The sequence below is a fragment of the Antedon bifida genome, chromosome 3, assembly GCF_963402885.1.
Source record: "Antedon bifida chromosome 3, ecAntBifi1.1, whole genome shotgun sequence".
NCBI classification, from domain to species: Eukaryota; Metazoa; Echinodermata; class Crinoidea; order Comatulida; family Antedonidae; genus Antedon; species Antedon bifida.
The window spans coordinates 1,486,865-1,503,605 of NC_136228.1; the positions used below are offsets into that span (position 1 = coordinate 1,486,865).

The 16,741-nt window shown below is 32.0% G+C and overlaps 1 long non-coding RNA gene across 1 annotated transcript; it reads left to right on the forward strand.

The window, feature by feature from the left end:
• The first annotated feature begins 6,751 nt into the window (after positions 1–6,751).
• On the forward strand, positions 6,752–16,482 carry LOC144837607 (uncharacterized). Its single transcript, XR_013611532.1, has 3 exons — positions 6,752–6,838; positions 6,973–7,133; positions 16,415–16,482. It is a non-coding gene; the product is annotated as an uncharacterized LOC144837607 (long non-coding RNA).
• The last annotated feature ends 259 nt before the right edge of the window (positions 16,483–16,741 follow it).

Genomic DNA, 16,741 nt, shown 5'->3' on the forward strand with positions numbered 1-16,741 from the left:
AGAAAAATTATTTTTTAGGCATAAAAGAATATTCCATTTAGCAGTTTTAATAAAATTAATCACTTCCATAGAAAAAAAAACTATTAAAAAGAATGTTTTCACTTATAAAAAGACAAAAAATAGATTCAACCAAAAGCCCATAAAATTCCAGTCAATTTGACTATTTTTTGCGTTAAATTATATTTTTTCAGGTAAATAATTTTTTTTTCAATCCAATCTTTGGTCAAAGTGAATAACTATTAGGCCTATGTGACATTAAAATGGCATATTCAACAAAAAAATTATTTTTTCAGAGGGACAATATATCTTTAAACAGAAACAGTACATCATTAATATCACAATGTCTGTAATAACACACTGTAATAAAATCATTTACCTTGCAATATTGACGTTATAAAGTTATATTAACAACAACTAATCAGCCTTGTTTAAATTTGTGCTTAGCTGTAATGGGCGACAATATTCTGTGTCTACAATCCTTAATATCTTCTAATTTTAATCACTTTAACCCAGACATCTGACTGAATTTTAATTCAATACATGCCTTCACATTTTTATTGATATATTTCATCATGATATGATATTTTTTTACATTTAAATTAGCTTTAAACTTAACTTTTCCAATTATTTCAAATATAAAATGTTTATATATTCATTCACAATAACCATCCATTTTGATTATTTTTTATTAAATACATTGTTTATTTTAATAAATTTTTAATGATAATTTGAGTTTGTTTTGTCATTATTATCATTCTTTTTCATCTTAATCCTAATCATCATTTCACTTGGTAAAACTAACCATGCAGCTCAGGTAAGTTAACCGAGAAGAAGTTGTAAAAACCGTTAACGCTGAACTTCTGGTAAAGTCCGGCTCCATTGAGGCCGCTTAAGATGTTGAGAGTCTGTTGCACAAATGTTTTTTTTACCTCAGAGACCCAACATTTGTTGAACACGAACCTCTGAGAAAATGTCATTAGAACATTGGGCCATGCAAGTACAGTAGTTGGAACAAATCGATATTTGAAGAAAAAACAGAATTAAAAGCATACAAATATTCACAAGAGAAAATGCCATTTTTTATGGTTATTTAATAGCATTATTTTTTATTATTTTAAACAAATTGCAGTTTTATTCACATAATATCCTATGATTAGATCAATAATATTAATAATTTATTTTATTTAAAAGTCCCAGAATGGCACCTTGCAGATCCCTTGATCACATGATCATTCTTCCTGCACTCATCTCAGTACATTTTGCAGTCCCTTGACTCTACCCAATCAACTAACTACTTAATATGTAATTCTCGTATTGACAACATTAAGTCTTCACAGGTTAACTCTCATTTAGACAGAGGGTTCAATAGCATAAATATATCAAGCCTTTTTTAGCCCTACATTTTCTCAAAGTGTTTTTTGTGGATTTTAATTCGTATGGTGAAAAACTATGTCACTACCCAAGCCTCAAATAAAAAATCCTATGACCTTTGATACATGCTCCAAGTGATTGGAACTCAATTAATACTGACTAGTTTATTAGTGACATGCAGTTCACCTAGGGTAAACACTGGTTAGTGAGAGTTAACCTAGTGAACACTGGTTAGTGAAAGTTCAACTACAGCAGAGTAGACACTGGAGTGAGAGTAATGAGTTAACTAATAAAGTAAACACTGGTTATTGAAAGTTAAAGAATGAGTTCATGGGAGTTCACTAATAGGTTAAACAGTTGTTAAGTAAGTGTTCACTGGTAGTTTACCAGTAGTAGTATCATGGAGTAATACTCCATGGTAGTATTTTACCCCACTGCTCAGTGGGGAGTACCATTGGAGTAAACAATGATGTTTGATGTATTCCTATTTGTTTCTGCAGATTTTTTTTGCTTTTTGATTGTACAAGCTACTTTTTAGCGGTATACCACTCTGGAAATACAGTATCTTTACATTTTTTTAAATCAATTTTTGAGCTTACATAATACTTCAGTTTTTTTTTTAAATTGCCCAACAAATTTGTTGGCCATTTAATATTATGAAAAACCTTGGAAAAAGAGTTTTTATGTTGATGCACTTGTAATATCAAAACATGCTTGCGTCAGATGATTTCACACCAACATTGCAACACAAATCCAATATTCAATATAAATAATAAAACAGCATGTTATATTCATAAACCAGTAGACATTATACCTTCATACAGAATTCATATCTCAGTCGTTTATCTGAAAATGTCAGCACATACCGCTACTTGCAGACAATTCAAGGGAAAACAATAAAAAAAACCTTGGCCAGTGATTTTCTCCCTTAGTGTAGGTTTCAGAAAGCGATTCAGCTTAATATTTGTAAAGAAAAAATACATTTTGGCACACATGACAATCCAAACAAATAAGGATAATACATAAAAAGAGACAATGATTATAGATACTCGTGGAAAGTCTAGGTGTGTTTATGGGACTCGAAACCCAGTACCTCCAGATCACTAGCCTAGCGTTCATACCTCTAGAACACCAAGCTTGCGCTGATGGCTAGATGTCTAGGGTAGGGCAAACATCTTGCCAATTACTTAACTCCCTGATGCAAAGCTACTCCACCGTAGTTTAATACAATTGTCATTCTACAGTAAATTTATAAAAGTAATCAGTGGGTATAATTTTTTTTTCAAGCATATTTCTGCTTGCATTACTGATGTCCAGTGGTAAAATATGTCATGGTAATGTTATTTATCATTTATTTTATTAGCCCTCAATTTTGCTTACTTCTTACAAATTGTAGCACATTGATCTGGTATGTCCAGGGTCAAATGTATGTCATAGAGGAACTACACAGTAGGCCTACATATTGTGGATAAAATGTTTATAACAGGCCCTTAAAGAAATCAACAGGCCAATATTATAGTTAACAAATAACATTTCCATATGTTGACAACCAGATGGTGATCCTCTTGATTGCTTTCATTGTAATCAAACACCCTATATCAATATATTACTTCCTATATTATTTTCCTCAGATACAATTGTGGTATTTTTTGTAAAGGAAGTCTATTAATGTCATCTGTTTGATCTAAGTATATACAAAGAATGTGTCCATTAGGAAAAAAATTACACCTGGGTATCAAGATCAATTATAATGATTACTTTTAAATCTTCACTATAGAAAACATATATGTATTAACCTTTTTGCCTTCACAATTGTAAATAGTTTTATATCTGTTTTCTTTCTTTTTGTTTTTCTTTTATGTTTTATTTTTGTTGTAAATATGTTTACTGAACCACTTTGGAAATCAGTACATTTGTATTGAAAGTGTATTTCAGTTTAAAGAAAGAACAAATAAATAAATAAATAATTATATTACAAAGAATGTTTCCATTAATAAATAAAATTACACCTGGGTATCAAGATCAATCATATTCTTTATATTCTTCCTCAACTATGTAAAATCATACTTTTTGTTATTAAAGTAATCATTTGTAATAATTTGAAGTGTTTCTTTTTCGTTCCATTGGTGTCCCCATCACATTTAAATGTCACTTAATGATTGCGTAAAGTGTCATCATTTTAATGTCCTCATCCATCTCCTATTAAATTTTGTCACTTTCTTTAGACCCAGCTGTCAAATTGTCCTCCATCTTCTTGTCTCCGTTAAATTTCATTCGTTCACAAGTGTGTTGGTGACTTTATTTATCCTGACAAAATTGATGCCAAAAAAATGTATTTTAACTGCAGCTGCATCTAAATGGACCACCCTCATAAAATATTATTGAAATAAAGAATAAGATATCCCACAATGCTATGTAAAAGTACAGTTCTATAGAAAAGGCGATGTAAAAGAGTGGTGCTGGAGAGTTCAAAATTAAAGTGAAGAAAAATAGAATTAAAGTTACATACAGTAGAATCTCTACATTGGGACATCCCTATAGACTTTCCAGTGAAACAAACAATTAGATACATGCCAACCCCTATTTAGGGGACACCCCTTTTAAGAAGATACATTTTGCGTTCCTATGGTGTCCTCTTTTAGAAGCCCTCTCTTCCCTTCTTATTCACATTTCTGTTTTTAACAGTTCCTCATATTGTAAGAGAAATAATGTTTACGTTTATTATCTTCATCGTAAATGACTATGCACTATATCAATCGGTTCATGACCATCTGGTCAGGTTACGTACTAGTTGACATTTGACCTTTTCAATATGGATCATCCGGCATGATACTAAACAACCATATGCTGTGAAAGTATACCTAATATATCTAGAGAAATTATCACCTCATTCTTTATAATAAATATAGAAAATGGTTGTATTCTTGATTTTTAAATCCTCAATATTATCTGTCGGGCATAGATATTTCATTAGGAGGAGAGGAAGCGGGGTGTTTAGGTATGAATATAAAAAAGTATAAAAAACTGATAATAAATTAACAAATACAGTTACCAAATTTGATATTTTATTTATGGTCAAACACAGAAATTATTTTCATTTGTTCAAAGTTCAAAATGCACATAACAATACAAAAATGAGGTTAAAATTTAACAATGTTAAAATTTGATAAAATATAGATTATTATCATACTATCTGAGGTTTTGGTTGATGTTTAGGTATAAAAATATAGAATGCATAAACAAAAACAACAAATGACAGCACATAGAATGAACACATTATCAATAATATCTATTATTATTTCTATTAAATTGTGTAAATGTACAGTATATACCCAATATCTGCACCTGTTTGTTATAAAAACATATAGTTTTGAAGAACCAAGAAATAATGTTTAAAACCTTAACATTCTGCGAAACATGGATCATAGACTTCACATAAGTAGGAATTGGGCATTGTTTAGGTATATGCAAATAAAAATATTATAAAATAATGATAACAGCACTTGTATAAAATAGCAGTAATATATTAAAATAATGTTATTACTAGTGAATACATTTTCTTCTGGCTTCTATTAGTATATTGATATGATGGTTCATTGAGTGTATAACTTTTATTTTACCTTACGTTTCAAGACAGTTTCTATTAAGTTAAATAATGTATGCACGTACTACTAAATAGTAGTACCGTATACAATGTGTACCTACTACCTAGAGCTGTGTCTGTTACAATAATAAAAACATATAAATAAAATTCAAATGCAATTGTTTTGAATAACTATTAAAAAAATGATACAGCTGGTGAAAAACTCAAAATGTACTTCAGATTAAATGCAGGTATTTCACCCATAAGTTATTAATTGTTAGTTTTATTTTATTTATTTATTTGTTTAGGGCGTTTGTTTCTGCTAAACTGGTATATCAGTGTGTTTGGTTGATTAAAGTGAGTGAACCAAACCTGAAAGTCAATGACTTTCACTTGAACTGTACCACAAATACCAATTTTAAAACTAAAATGTTTTGAAATGAATGTAGTTTATTCTAAATACTATCCAGTTTGTTTCCCTTCAAAAGAAGCACAAGATGTACATAAAGTTGAAGAAACAATGCACAAAAGAATGACAAGTCAGATTATTAGAAAAAAAATCATCCTATTAAACTTTGTCAAATAGATATGTGCATATGTTTTTTCCTAAATCTTAGATGAAAATCTAATTTAAGTTTTTCACTGGCTCAACTATCTTGACTAATGCAAAATTATTGATAAATGTCATACACTTCACATCAAAGTTGTTGGAAACACTACTACTAACTTTATTAAAATGGTAAAAGTGACAGACAAATTTATCTCTTCTGTACATACCATACTTTGTGAAATATTTATTTATTGGAATTTAGTTTGTTATATGTTGGTACTTTTGGCAAAAATTGTCGCATTAAAAATGTTCTATCTAAAACTATTGTGTTTACTTCTTGGCAGAATCCTTGCATGTGTTAAGTAGAATGAAATATATTGTGCCGCAATTATGTCTGGACTATAAAGCATCGCCATGGTTTGTTGTTGTAAACATGTTGTGTATGATATTTAGTGATACAAATTTCTTCATTGTACTGGTTTTGTAGCAGCAACTCTACTGTTTGTCAATATCATCATTGACCGCATTAATGGTGGCAGGCTCTTCTTGACAGGGGGTCAAGTCCCGATGGAGGCAATGCAAACGTCGCGATTCTTAATTGGCTGGGGACTCTGGCGCCACCACTGAAACAATGGACTGATAAAAACATTACTGTACAATCCCACAATACCTTGATATTAATTAATTGCAAAGCATAATATTTATATGCGGTGTTATTCGAATTAAGACATATGTAATGTGTAGTATGTTATGACAAATAGGTCTGTATTCTGTTGCTTAGTTCACAAGTTCAGTTCGACATCAAACAGACGTCCACAAAAGTATACGTTAAATGGTATTTATAATTGAAAACATTGATATGACTTGAATTCAAATTTTACATGACATTTTATGATCTTTTTAAAAAATGTTTTTGCATAAAATCGTTGTCTCGGCATATTGGATAGATTATTAACAATATCAAATCGTATGTTTATAAATGCACGTTGTAAGTGTGACAGCAAAAATAACCAAATATAAAATTGATTTTGTTTTCTTCAATTAAAAAATAGTAGCATTTATGATTGATAAAGAGCCACGATGATTATAAACATTATAACTTGAATAAGACATAGCTAGCTCCGTCCCACACCCCATTGCCCTCTCCTTCACCCCAACCACCTTTCTTAGGAAGACTTTTCCATAGCGGTCGAGAGCACGTCTATATTTAGAAACAATGACTGCAGATCAGCTCTGCCACCAAAAAAAAACCTAACATGATCAGACCAACAACTAAACATCCAAATTGAAGGACGAAGCAATTCAAGTATTATGCAAACAGAACACACATGCAGGTCTCAATTTTTTACTGTCTTGATTTTTTAATTCATGCTGAGTTCAAGAGTTCTAGCATTTTATTTTTTTTAACTACCTATAGCATGTGCAGCAATTATGTAAATTGTAATATCTGCTTTATCATTATTTTCAGCTTTCGATTAAAGTTGGAAATAACCAGAAGAAAAATGTTGTATTGAGTATTCATGCATGACGCAAGTCTCAAGAAAATGTTATGACAGTAGATTGATCATTTACTGCATCATCTTGTTTTCGCAATTTCAAGAGAAGAAAGCAAAAAATGATTGGTCAAAGGTCAGCAAAATCATTTATATCATTTCACTCTTTAAGTTGATGAAATCATAGCAGCTTATCCTAAATAAAATAGTAACATTTTAGATATCGCCTGGCTAATAATAATTAATTTGGAAAAGAATATAAACACACCTTTATATGGTCAGTTTTCCGCTTGCACAAATTGGCACATCCTTATATGCCACATTCAAATCTACTATTTGTACAGTTCTGATTTGTTCTTTATCATCAATTATTTGTGTATATGTCCTAAAGGAGCTAAACATTTTATTTTATTGGTCAACCTGGTAAAATAAAAGCATGTGTAAAACTTTCTTTGAAAAATCATTCAGATTGTTCAAAACTCTTAAATCGCTTGCGGAATGAAATGAGGAACTGTGATACAATTTTAAGTTTCAAGTCACACCTCAAAACTTGTTTTGACAATCTTGAGATTCTTGTATCAATTGGGGTAAAGAATGTATTATGTGTCTTTTAAATGTAAAGTTATAGTCAGCACCAACACTTGTACCATGCATAGATTAAAGAGACTGATAACTTTTATTGAAAATAAAAAATGATTGCAAGAATTTCCGCACGTGTGGGTGTACAGTATAGCAGGCGATAAAAAATAGATTACATTGACAGAGAGATTGTCAAGTTAATTTGTATGTCATCGATATGTAGGTTATTGTGTAGGAGTATTCCCTTGATACAAGAATAGCACCTCTTATTTTACTTATCTGATTGTCTGCTATCATCTTCTTTATTGTCATCATCATGTCATTGTCATCGTTTATTCATCTATCATCATTGTCACCTTTATTATCATCGTCTTCATTATCAACTATTATTAGTCTACATCAAATTTCAATATTTTAAATTTTAGTACTTTTTTTCTGTACAAACATAGAAGTGCTTACAAATGAGTGTTTTTCAACAAATAACTTCTCCCTATGGTTAGAAAATATATATGCAGTAATGTACCAAAATTATCATAAACACAAATGAAAGATCAAATAGTTGTTATCAAGTTACCAAGTTTGTTCTTTGATCGGTCCTTCCATATATGTATACTTGCCTTAATTAAATGTCAACAGTAGTGCAATGCATCTGCTGTTTTTGTGAGTTTGACCAAGACATACATAATGTATATACATCAACAATCTTCAAGTGAAGTGTCCATTTATATGTTGTTTGATTTTAATAATATATTTTGTACAAGTGTTCAATAATTTATTGCAACTGTATTCATGTTTTGATTTAAATTCACGATTGCCTGTTAGGAATCACATTAGCTTTAAGATTGTTGTCACTTCCTGACCTACATACTCGCTATTTATGTCACCTGGCTGCAGAGTAATGTTGCTACTTGTACGCCCCACTTCTAGCCTACACATCCTCCTAAATGTCATACACTGTATATGACAGAGAACATGGAACAGAATGAAATCGTTATATTAAGTAAATGAATGTAAAATATTGGATCTCTTGGAACTCTTCTTTCTATCCAGTGTCTCTTGAAACCCTTCTTTTAGAGTTGCCTTCAGTCTTTTATTTTGACAAACTTCCAACGATCTCTCTTTCAAGACTTATATATAGGATCTCTTTTCAGCCTTCTCTCTATGATTTCTTTAGCTTCATCTTTAAAAATCTCTTCAACGTCCTTTATGGAATCTCTCACAAAATCTCTCCAGGATTTAAACAAACTTTTAATGACCTCTTGTAAAGATCTCTTCAACATCTTTTCTGGCTGTCTCATTTTGAGGACCTCACTACCCATGTTTCCATCAACAAGAAACCTTTCAGAAATCTATTTTATTTGCTTCGAATAAGGTGCTTCACAATGTGAATGTTAATTCCATCTAACTATTGCTTCTTGCTGAGGTGAGTTACCATCACCAGGTTGGAGTCGATTTAGAGAGTGTTTATTGGAAGAAAAACCAAAATGGAGGAAGAAAATGTTCTCCATTTGTGAGTACACAGTTCAAGTTACAGTTCAAAGCTCAAAATAACTCATAATTGCTACATTTGAATAATTAACCAGGTGTGATTGGATTTCACTCTCATTTTAAAGGGCAACTTGGAGTTGCTTCATGCTTAGTCTCTGTCATTACCAGTAAGTTTCAGAAAGAAAAAAAAAGTGGTGTGATTACCAATGTGGTTTTAATTGATTATTTATTTCATAAGTCAAGTCAAGTCAAGTCTCATTTATTATCATTTGTTTTAAGAAAAAAACATAGAAATCTGTTAAGTCCTTAGTCAATATCTGTCTAGGAATTCATGATGTTATGTTAATCACACAACATTTAAAGACATCTACAGCAAATTCCTGCCGAAAGATTTGTTGTAATATTGAACAATTTTGATGTTTGCTGGATTATTCTCGTAGTTAAATGATATATGATATTCAACATACAGTATGGATATAAACGTTAGTCTTCTACAAAAGCTTTTTCATCCCGAGAGAAACATTTACGACTGCCCTCCTCACAAAAAAAATGACCTGCTACAAATGTTGTAAGCTAACAACATGTACGTTTATAAAAGAATGTTAAGATACATTTGGCTTGATTTATATGTGGTACTTTATTGTCTAAGCTGTTATAAACCCTACACAATGAATATTTGGATTAAATGACTTAACAAACTACAAAATCGTGTTGTCTGTGTGCTTAGCAAGGTAAGACATTAATACATGTATTTGCACTAATCATAATATAATGCTCTGTTATGAATAACTTTGTGCCCAAAAGGTGTATTTGCACTAATCATAATATAATGCTCTGTTATGAATAACTTTGTGCCCAAAAGGCTTTCAAAATTTGAAACAGACAGAAATTACAGTTTATATACATATAGTTATTGTGTTTTTAAGTTTCAGAATTGCGTTGTCTCTGTGTGCTTAGCAAGGCATGGCATTAATACATTTATTGCACTAATCATCATACTATAATGCTCAGTTATGAACAACTTTGTGCCCAAAAGTTTTTCACACCTTGCCAACTGAAATTACAGAATAGATTCTGTTATCCAGTTCTTGTACCCCTTTCCTACCTATTTCTACTACTCTAAATTTTGAAAGCACTTACCTTCAATACCTACGAAGTTGTGATTACCACCATAAATGAAATTAAGAAATATTAAACATATTTATAGGCCTATCTGCGTGGTAGACTTGATCCAGATCATGAATAAGAGTGCCTAGAAATATCTAAGTGGTTTTATTAACTATTAGCAAGGGTTACTAGTAATGTTTCTTGTAGTTATACTTTCTTTACTACTTTGTTGAGAGCAAGAAGGTATACAGTTTTAGAATCGTTCACAGGCTGCCTAGTAGTGCCCTGCCGCGTTTTGTGTACATGTTTGCATTTAAATTTTCTTCACGATGTCCCACGCATTTGCCTGAAGCCGGCAGGCCAGCTGCTTTTACAGCCCACTTGCTAGAATAATGTGTCTGAATGTAGCAAGAATTGTGATTGGTCTGTGACTGGAAGTAATGCTATTTTGATCCATGGTTTATATTGCAACTTATCGCAATGCAATGCACGTCTAAATAGGTATAAATATGCTTATCAACTTGTTTGAAAGTAGGAAATTAAACCAGTAATGTACAGTTTATAACACAAAGAATTGGCAAAATTAATGAAACAGCCTAAGAAAATGTAGTAGTGATTTTATTTCGCTGTTATAATATTTTTGAAAATGTCATATGCATACAAATTTCATTTTTTATTTCAATGGTTGGGGCTTAGTGAGTGTAAATACGTCTATGAAAATATTTCCCCTTTTTTAGGCCAATGTTTTTTTAATAAGTTAATTTACTTACACAAAATTTTTCGATCTCTATCAGTAGAGATGTGTATCAAATGACTTCCTGGGTGACATTGCAGCCTGGTCATCTTGATGTCATCTGTTGGTGATGACGTCATACACCTTGTAAATTGGAGGTTGTGTGGGGTCTAGCCAGGTGAGTATGCCATTAGGTCATAGTAGGCCTACAGATTGAAGAGTATACGTGCCTGTTATCTCTGTTCAATCTTCCTCATTTTGTTACCAATTTTTAACTGGTCTGTTTGTTTGAGAAGGCCATGTTGGGAATCTGCTTGAAACACTTTGTTTCTGTTGTCCTTCAAATCGGATATGAATGTGATTGTCTCTAGACTACAGATCAATGGAGTTACGCTTTTGTATCGCAAGCAAGTGGAAAAGTCAATTAACTAACTCTTTCATGTCGTAGGTTGGGGCAAACATCCTGTATGCAAGAATATTCAAAAGCATTACTCTGTACTGTCTGAACAGACCTTTAGTGTGCTGCTGTGGATCTTAAGTAGTAAAAGGAAACACAAGTTTAAATCGAAATAGTGAAACAAATTTGTTTAATTTTTTGGCAATATATTTTCGTATATTCTACCTGAGTGTATGTGGATTTAGAATTTTCAACATACTTCCATGCTGTCTAATTTTCTAAGATATTTCCATGATTTGCAATAAAATATGATGTAAATAATTTCACCAAATTGTGATGCACTAAATTTGGTTGCAAATCAATATCACTGCCCTATATTTTATATTTCAAATCGCAAAGCAATTATTTTTACCAATTGCTATATATTTATTCAACTTCTAATCCCCACCCCCCCTCACCAGCCCCAATGCCAAGATAGGCATAGGTTCAGCACTTTATAATATTACAATACCGCCCTCAAATTCACACTTTTTAACGATTTTATCACCTTTGCACAATGTTCGACACCATAGTGACTTTCAATTGAAATTTTGATAAAATACCTGTACGGTACATAATGCCGATTAAATGTTGAGCGTCACTCAATTATACTGAATGTCGACAATGATTAATTGAATTATTCAGGTGAATGCCTTTTGTGTTATCTGATAAAGATATTGATACTTATTGTCACTCATTCATTTGTGACAAATTATACAAGATTAGGTAAGATTGATAACTATTAATTAAAACAAGCAGTTGGTGAATAAATTAATTATAAACATCAAGCTAAAATGCTATAACTGTAAGAAAGTGATGTTGTTTAAGAATACACAACTTATATCAAACAATATACAGTAAATTTAATCCAAAGTAGTAGACAATTTCACGTACGTACACAACTTTGAAATGTTATTTGTATTGTTCAGCGTGTTTGTATTTGCAGTCCATAGGTTGCTTCTCAACCCCTAGCTACAAAATCATTTGTTTATTTAATGGTGATTTTTTTCAATCTTATCGTGGTCAAAATGTATTGTTTATTTCTAAACTGAATTAATTTGATTTATAATAATAATATTTATTTATCTGGCAAATTTCACAAGTACAGTCTTGCCAAGGTTAAGCAGGTGAACTCCAAATTAAACAATAATACATAAACAATTGTGTAATAATTAAAAAATACAAACTACACAAATATCTTTACATGAAATAAATTTTATACAAATGAGTTTTAAAAGAGTGAATATAAAGTTAATGTGTTGAAATATGTGGCCAAGCTTCTTTTTTTCTCTTTAAATTATATTTTAGAACATAATGACCTACAGATATATTAAGGGCAAATGAAATTAAATTACATATTACATGTGACAAGATTTATTTGAACATTATGAGCATTTTGAAACATGAAATCCTGGTTCTATTTCGGTTGTCCATAGCGCCATCAAAAGTTCACCATAAGTTAAGATGTGCTTGTAAAGATTTATTGCTATATCGAAATGTAGTTCGTAATGGCGCTGTAACCGTACGTTACGCGTTCATCAACCTCATCTAAGGTATCGATGTCATATGTGTGAACATAGTTATATGTAAAAAAGATGGAGCACTTGCTCTAAATGCCTGGAATGACATCAAGTGCTTGTTTGTTCTTATTTATTTATACTACTGATGGGCAAAGACTGGTCTCCCAGAGGGCCCAGTTATAATCAGTGGCTGTGATGTACTAATACACCGGGGTAACCCCCTACTCGTCTCGAAAGATGTACTAGGTTCTTAAAAGTGCACATGAGCTAGATGTGTACACTGCACGTATGCTTTATAGTCCAATATCCGAGAAGACTCATTCCACCACCAGAACCATGGAGCAAGTGGGCCTCGAACACTTGCCGATGTTATGGCTACGAAATTAAGGTTCCACTATCTTAATCGATCGTCCACTCACTCTCTATCATGTCATAAAAATTTAACTTTATTAATACAACAGTGCTCATGTGAAAAAAAAGAAGTGAAATACTGAAATAATGATTTAACTGACCACAGTCAACAAACTTGTTCTAAAGTTGGTCAAAAGTCATTGGTTAATTGGTATGAAAGAGGGAGAACAGTATTCTGCCATGAAAATCAGAATGGCTTGCAGCTAGCTTGTTCTTACTGCAATTTAGGTCAGTTTCACTTGGATGAAGTATATACTAATTTTTATGCGGTTAAGAAAAAACTCATGCACAGTAATTCCAAAGGACATCTTTACTACTGACCACAGAGTGGTCAAGTGCAAAGTGCGACACAGCCTCCTCCTTAAATTTCATCAAATACAACACAAAACATAGAAAATTAGGTTAAATTCAGAACTTCATTTTACAACTATATACCCTAGCCCATTTGATAATGAACAAAATCATTATTTCAATATGGGGAAAAATGTATTTTACAGTTGTGAAATCATCATTTCCTTCATCTTCATCACTTCAAAATGTTTGTATTGAAGATAAACATAGTTTTGCTCCCTTTTTTCCACAAGATCACCATTGTATTAATAAAGTTAAATTTTTATAACATGTTAGTTTCCATGGTAATAAAATACGACAAAATGGTTGTAAAATGTCAACAAATTTACAAACATTAACACTCAGCTGCTTTAACAGCTATAAACAGAAGTTCCAGAAGACATTTGATGCAAATCGCTTAATATTGTCACACTCGTATAAAAGTTCATCATGTGTGACATTTACATTCAGTTATGTAGTTACTTATCCAAAAATTACACCATTTGTATAAAGCTCTAGCTGTCTACACTATCAAACTAGTTTGACAAAAAAAGGTAGTGATATGACATCATCATGTTCATATATGGGTACATCACATTTTTTTGTCACATAAAAGTTTGATAGTGTAGACAGAGCTTTATGTAGGGGATGTGGCAGAAAAATAATTGCCATTTTGTGTGTGACTTCAGATCCATGATTTATGGTTGACCTTTAACTGAACATACCTTAACTGAAATTATAATATCTGATCCTGTTAGTTTCAAACAGGAACTGAGCGGAATGTAACTGAAAAGATCCAGTGTGACATGGAACTGTTCATCAAAGTTCCCAGAAATTAGAAAAAAAATTAACACGGTACTCTTTGTGCAACTGCATTAATTTGGGTTGTCAGTTACGTTCAGTGGCACGGAGCACCTATATATAGACACACAGTGGCGTAACGCAGAGGCCTCAGGCCCCTGAATTATGAAACCTAAGTGGCCCTCCAATGCTGGAGGCCTCGGGCGTTTTTCGACATCTTATTTTAATGCCTGTTTTTTCCTCTGGGCACTGCTCGGGGCCCCTGGATTTAGTCAGTGAGCGCTCATACCCGTTACGCCACTGTAGACACACCTGAGTTGAGTTCCTTGTGCCGTAATGGCATAAGTGGATGGAAGCAAGAATTTTAATTAGGCCCTCCGTGGCTGCCGTGGATCCGTAGAGTGGTCAAAATGCACAATTCTTCAATTACCGAGGATGATTAATAACACTTCTACGTTTATTTATCTCATTCTATGATAATACTAGACCAATTTTAGTCTATTTTAAGCTTAATGTTCATTGTGATGTATCTAATAGTCCCTATTCATTTTATTAATCAAAACTTACATTATTTCATTTCCTACAAATCTAGCATTTTGATGCACGTTAATGTTATGAAGTAGAAGGCAATTTCTGTCTTTGCTTTATTTACTGTCTGTAGAAAACCAGGTCAGATAATGTGGCTGCGTAGGAAATGTTGTCTCAGATAGGAATTATATATGCAGTAAATACATTTATATTTGATAGAGTAGATATTTATGGAATGAAGCGCGCAAAAGAGGCCTTAACTCGCAGATTTCAAATTGACCTGGCATAGAAACATTCAAAAGACTAATTAATAAGCAATTACGACGCAATGCACAGACGCTATTTGCTATATTTTACTTTAGTTGTTGCCCAGCGACAACAACTTAATCTTGTGCATAAATTAACATACAGCACTTTGATTAAATGTCGCTTTGGAAACAAATTGTGTTTTTTTATTACTGTTTCAAAGCGACGATCCGATGTAATAATAATCTTGTGCATAAAATAAATTAAGAACACTTCTATTAAATGCTGTTAACAAATTAGGTGTATATGTATAATAAATACAAAGTACAGGATTTATTATATTGTAGAAAGTAAATTATTTGGCTGCTTATTTAACTTTACTGTCCTGCTTATTTTACTGAACTGCTTCTTTAATTGCCTCGCTTATTTGACTGTGACACTTATTTGCCTGTGGTACTTATTTTCATTATAAAACTTTATCCGAGAACACCATACAGTGGTACAAATCACTATGTAAACGATGTACTGCGTATTATCAAAATGCATTGTTACCATAATAAATGGTTCACAACTTGTATCAACTCTTGTATCAACTTGTTGGTTTAACTAATCTTCATCCTCTTGGTATCAGATAATTGGAATGCTAAAGCAACCATTGCCTCATTTTCAACACCACAAGATTTTATTAATAGAAAATTAGAACAAGAGAGTCTCTCATGCTAATGAATTTTCAAAGATCTCTCTAGAAGAAAAAATGGTTGAATGTTTTCAAGGGGAGACTGTAATCTCCTGCTCTGCCTTTATGTTTTCTTATGAAATCAACTGATCAGAAAAATAAAGTCGTCTTCTTTTTTGTGGTAAATTTGGTGTTTCTTCTTCATTTTATCTTGCCAAAGTTGTAGTTGTGTTCACACACTGATTGTGATACTAGTGTAAACTAAGCTATGCAACCTATTTTAGTTCTACTCAGGGCCGTAGCCACCAGTACGGATGGTAGGTTTCAACCTGACCACTTTTTCACCGAGGCCTTTGATAATTCCCAGTAGTGGCTTGTTCCTTATCTTGCAATAACCGCACCACTTTATTTCTTCTAGCTACATCACTGCTACTGCTAGCAATATGTAAATCAATATTTCAAATATATTTTTGTTCAAATATAAAAAATAATATTTTTCTATTATAATTGTTTAAACTTACATTGGTATGTTTAATTAAATATTTTTTTTTTTTTATTTCAGGACATTTAACATAGACTTGGTTTTCACTAAAGTCTCATTACAATGTTTTATAGTGGCGCTGTTTTGGTTTTAAGAGAAGCTTGGTGCTGCAAAAGGACTTGAACCCTCACCCTAAGAACACGAAATCCATCAACACCATTTTAACCAGGACTTGAACCCAGCACGCCAGGATCAGTAAGCTACAGCCATCTTTTTTATATACATTTTATTAATTTTATTTAAATAATGTAAATTCAATTATATTCCTCCTTATGCTTAATTGGAAACGGATGAAATTTGGATTAGGTTCTACCAACGGCATAAAGTCCCATCCGAAGGATGCATTTA